This window comes from Telopea speciosissima, chromosome 4 (genome assembly GCF_018873765.1).
Source record: "Telopea speciosissima isolate NSW1024214 ecotype Mountain lineage chromosome 4, Tspe_v1, whole genome shotgun sequence".
Taxonomy (NCBI): domain Eukaryota; kingdom Viridiplantae; phylum Streptophyta; class Magnoliopsida; order Proteales; family Proteaceae; genus Telopea; species Telopea speciosissima.
This window is the reverse complement of record NC_057919.1, coordinates 10,540,905-10,546,441: the sequence shown is the minus strand read 5'-3', so window position 1 is coordinate 10,546,441 and position 5,537 is coordinate 10,540,905. Positions and strand designations below refer to the sequence as shown.

Sequence of the window (5,537 nt, the reverse complement as noted above, 5' to 3'; positions counted from 1 at the left end):
ATAAGTCGGTAAGAATGGCTGCTCACTACTGTCTTTTATGCTACTTGTTTGACCAAGCAACTAAACAAATCCTCTGTTGTACCTTTTCTTGCCAGAAAACATCCAATAAATATTCAGTGGTGCGTTCTGAACTCAAGGGAGGGTAAGTCTGATATTGAATCATGTTGAGCGGGTTTGGTTTTGTGCTGTTTCCCTATCTTTTGGATGAAGCAGAAAATTCAGTAATTTCTCTTCCTTTTTTATTAGTAAGAAGTGATATATACCTTGTCTGTGGTGTTTGACATTTGTGATATTGGTTCAGGAACTTGAGAACAGCCTTCAGAGATCCCCTAAAGTCGGAAGGGATTTACTTGGTGGATCCTCTTGCTGACAAAACAAACTTTAAAAAGTCCAAGCAACCAGTGAAGCTATTGTCTGTGGAGGGATTGAAAAAGGCCTTAAGGTTTATTGTGGAATTTTCAGCTTACACAATCACTAATTGCTTTTGGACACTTCCAAAATCTATAATTTTCTCTTGTAATTGTTGTTATCTGGAGTAACCTAAGGTTCTAAATCTTGGATTCTAGGATGGTTTCGGTCAGGCCCAAAACTGAGATGTGCCGGATCTTGTTTCGAGGTTTCGACACTGGAACTCCCTGCGTTTCGTTTCGGCCAGGCCTGAAACCTAGACAACTCAGGAGATTTTGGTCAGTTTCGACCAAGATTTAGTTCCATGGTGGAAACTGAACAGTCATGAGACCGGAATATAGGAAAAAAATCCTGATGGAAAGAACCAAGGTTACGTAGCTAAGACCATTGAGTGAATTGAATTGTGCCAAAATCAGTATTTTGATGTCTTTACTCTTTAGTAACGCTATTGATCCAATAGGTTGACTGTATCAGTATATACTTGATCCTTGTGATTTCTAGGTGGCCAAATGTCATCCTCAATGCAAAGATTACTTATTTAGTTTTCTTTGCTAAAACTTTCAGAGTGGCTACTTTCTGTTGGGATCTATGGCCTTTACAGCTGACCCTGGGTCTGTTATATCACTGAGCTCTAATAAAATTGTTCTTTTAATATTCCAATAACGATATGTTATGGGCAACTCTGTTTTGATTTCTATTTTGTTAAAGGTTGACCAATTCTCAGTCTGCAAAATTTCTGTCCCTTGTTGGAATTCATACTTAGTGACCTGTGCAACTTTGTAACCGATAGTTTCTAAAATGACTAATTCTTTCTGTCACGTGATGGATATGCACTGGAAAGAGATCATTATTTTTCTTTATCAGTGAAGTTAATGATATCTGATTATTATATACAAATGAACAGTAATGCAGGTAAAGTGACAACTAATACCCACTCACAAGGAATAAGATTCCTCGCAGAAGTGACAGGTATATGATCTTTTCCTTTCTGCTGGTCATGTTCACAGCAATCTTATGCAAACTTTGGGGCTTAATCTTCTGCTATTTTTTATCACAGGCAAAATGCACCCGAAAAATTCAAGTAATGAGTCTGCAGTGCCAAATCATCTAAAAAGTTGTGCCGAGAAAAGGTTAATCATTTTATTTCCTGTAGTATGTTTATATGATTGTATCTGTGTTGTGTGTGTTAAATGGATTTTCTATCTGTATGTGTGCATATTGAACATATTTGTACTTTTGTGATCTATGGGACTCTTTCTTCTAAGGTTTGGTATTTGCTGTTCAGGTTATCATCATCTGCAAAGTTGGCTCCAACTATCGTTGTAAAGAATCAACAACCAGAGACAAAGAGAAAGAAAACAGAGCAGGCTTCAGAAAAGATGATTGAATTGGATATTATTAGTTCAGAAGAAGATTGAGAGGCACCTGTTCTTATCGACTACTGATAATTGTGCCAAATTCATTCCTGCATGCATCCTTTGGTGGCTTGTCCTTTGTTGGGCAACATTTCTCCAATTGAATTCAAAGGGCAGGAAACCAATACTAGTGCCTCATCATTGGTTTAATTTCCAAGGAATTGAACTTTGTTCTGACTCAAGTGGTTTTCTTCTCAGACACCTGAATTTTCCTTGGTGGGAGAGATTTGCCTTCACTATTTTTTTGACCTTGTTCTGGACAGTTAGCATAGGATTCTCTGACTAAACTTTGTTACTGTTGGGGAAATCTCTCTATTGAAGTGCTTATTATAACTTTTACATGAATAGTGAAAATGCATATTACAAGTGTTCTTAAAAGGCATGGTAGTAGATAATTTCTTAGTTTTTCCCCCAATAATATTTCTTTGCTTGTTCACTAGTGATCGAAACACTTTGTGGTCCATGAACCGATTGATTTCATTTTTTTGACAAGAGATTCAATGTATTTCCACTACTTAATGTGAAGAACAATATCAATATTTTTCTCTTATGAGAAAATCAATGTCATGTGCCTACATGATTCTTCCATTGTGTCTGACTCTGAAATAGCATCTCTATTTTGTCAAGTGAAAATGAAATTGATTTAAGTGATGAGGCTCAACAATTATGCCATCCTGCGGGACTACAGGCATGCATGTGTAATTACAATGTTACTAATAAAATATAGGGAAAAAGAACTGACTGGCAGTGTGGTGCCTGTGCCCAGACACAAAGGGATGCGAAATGACTGTCCCATGCATGTGAAAAATCTCGCCCCTTTTATTGCTCCTGTGCTGGCACAGGGGCCATGTTGCCAGGCAGACAACCATCTCCCTAAAATATTTTAGTAACCTCTCCACAACTTTGTTATACCTCATGTATATGGTTATGCACACTTGCGTGTGTGTGTGTTGGGGGGGGGGGGGGGTTGTTTTGAATCCTGTTCTGATATGGTATAAAGGCCACCCTTCATTATGACCAGCATTAAGTCTATGGTGCTTAACATGTTGATCATTTTGGCTTTGGTTTCTTCAAAGCAAATTGAGTTTCTGTGCTAAGCATTTGGTTTCAAACTGTTTTGTGAGCATACTAATTCATGACAAAAAATAACATTGTGAAGAGCTGAAATTTTGTTGCATAAATATTGGCTAGACCACTTTATCAGAGTACCATTGTAATATTGGGGGGGTGGGGATGTTGCAGCTGGAAATTTTACATATGCTAGAGGAGGTACCTCCATAAAGGGTGTACCCAGTGCACGAGACTCCCACCACTGCAGGGTTTGGGGAGTGTAATTAATAATGTATGTAGCCTTCTTCATGCGTAGCAAAGAGACTGGCTCCCAACTTAAACCCATGACCAATAGTTACAGTGAAACAACCTTACTGTTGTGCCGAGGCCCACCCTCTTAGTGGAGGTACTTCTATCTGATACAGAATTTTCACAAGACCTTGGGCTGTGTCAACTTGTTAAGCTACTTCAGTTGGGACTTTTTTTTTTTTTGGAGGGGGACCTGGCCCCACCCCCCCACCCCCCCTTTTTTTTGCTGGGCTGGATCCTACAGCTCCTACAGCTCCTACAACAGCTGGAGTAGAGCCGAATTGTATTGTAAGGCAAATTTTGGCAATGACTTGTCCAGATGTGCTGACTATCACTTTCCACCTGACATAGTGCCCCTCTACTGTCAAGTTAACAAGACCAGATTGTATTTTCTTTCCACTTCACAAGTTCTTCCACCCAAAGTTCTCTTTATTCATCTTTTCTCTATTTCATTTAATTTCAGCAATCAAGGCTCAACTTCTGATGTAAGAAGCTATAAGAATCATCTTTTTCTTTTTCCTTTTTTGTTTTTTGGGTGAGAGTTTCTTTCAACAGGTGACTCTCTCTCTATATCTCTTGTCGTTTTACAGACTCTCGAGGTGGGAGCCCAATAGGCAGGGGAAAGATGCAGTTATCCAGTATGGGCCATTGCACAGTTTCTCTGAGTGGGACCAAATGAAACAGAGTAGAAAATGGAAGATTCTTCCTTCTTTTTTTTTTGTTCTCATGTAGAGAAGCCATGGAATCTCTGCTCTCAACCCTATCGCCTTAAAGAATAAAAATTGAATTTAGTATGGTGGTAGTAGGAGGGGTTTGTTATGGGCACATGGGGTTGGTGTAGCGTTCCCATTTGCCCCCCTATTTTGGGACATCTCCCTTGATTAGCGGTTTAGGATTTTTGTAGCATTGCCAATTCGGCTCTACATTTGGATTGTGTGTTATTTAATTCATGGCTTAACACCCACAACAAAAAACAAAAAAAAATCTCACTTTTTTTTTGGGATAAATTCTTCAATTCATAAAACTTGAACCTTGAAACATGGTTATAAGGTCAATAGGAAGTTATATCCAAGGGTGTCAACCGGTTGGTTTTGGCTATATGGTTCATTTTGGTATCGGTTCATGTCAAACAAAGACCATCAGAACCGAACTGAATTATATTCAATTACAGTTTTTGAAATCAAAACATTATGATATCCTGTTCCAGTTTTCCTGATTCTACCATCCGCGTTTATTTGATTTTTGTTCGGTTTGGGTCTCCAATTTTGAAATTGGTTTGGTTCATCTATAACTGATTTGAGCTGCCTTGCAAGCACAATACAGCTAACAGCATTGCTCCTGACCTTGTATGTTCTTACACACCTATCCAGTTCTAGTTTGATATGGTTCTCCAATGAACCGTTTAAATTCGGTTTGGTTTGACTATCAATGTTACTCCTTGTATGTCCACACATGCCTATGGTACTCTACAACTACTTTTCACTTTTCTATGACCTTGGAACTTCAAAGCTATGTTTTGTTATGTGGAGAACTCTGATATAACTGAAAATTTGACATGCGAGTAAAGGGCTTGATTTAACGTGTCCATCAATTCTGAAACTTTTGACGTATCAATCAAGTACCTAATATTTGGTATCAAAGTCAGACACTACGTCATAGGTTCGAGTCATGGAAAAGGTTATCTGTTGCCAGACAAAAATCTTAAAACAAAGTGGAGCTGCTTGAAAAAGACTATCTATTATCAGAATGAAAGCTACCTAGAGTGAGAGTTACCGAGAACAACGACTACGGAATTGTGATGATTTGTTTGACGTATTGATCAAATACCTAACAAAAACAGGGTAGTTGTAAGGTTGGAGTTACAGACTCAATAAAAGCTTTGAAAGCAACATTGAGCTCAAAGAACATAATAAGTTCCATTGCAGGCACTGAGAGAGGTTATGAGGAAATAGACAAGAACATGGTTGGGAGAGAGAGGACGAAAAGGTTTTTAAGATAACTTTGATGGCTGTGTTTTAACAACTGAAAGGCATATATGGAAATTATGGTTATTGCAGGACTATAGGTATGGATTTTGATAGTATAATGGGAGTGGAGTAGAGATGAGGATTGTGTGTGGGCATGGGCATGGGCATGGGCATGGGCATTGGGCTAGACGTGGTCAATGGTCTTGTCTTTTTTTTTGGAAATATTGGGTGATGCAAGTCTTGTTGGTGGCCACGTCTTGTTTAGATGAAATTTTAGTTAAAAAGATAAAAGGGAAAAAGCCAAAAGGAGACTTGAGAATTGAGAGGGTTAAGAGGGGTTGGACATTGGAGTAAAGATGGGTTTCTAATGGCCAATTAGATACGTGTG

At 38.6% G+C, this 5,537-nt stretch overlaps 1 long non-coding RNA gene across 1 annotated transcript in view; it reads left to right on the top strand.

Annotated features, from left to right (window-relative positions):
* Positions 1-2,157, top strand: part of LOC122659872 — a 2,527-nt gene extending 370 nt beyond the window's left edge. The window contains exons 1-6 of the long non-coding RNA XR_006332569.1: positions 1-8; positions 96-142; positions 302-442; positions 1,313-1,377; positions 1,466-1,538; positions 1,694-2,157. The exon at positions 1-8 is cut by the window's left edge and continues 370 nt beyond it. This is a non-coding gene — a long non-coding RNA (uncharacterized LOC122659872). The remainder of the gene's footprint in view (positions 9-95; positions 143-301; positions 443-1,312; positions 1,378-1,465; positions 1,539-1,693) is intronic.
* The last annotated feature ends 3,380 nt before the right edge of the window (positions 2,158-5,537 follow it).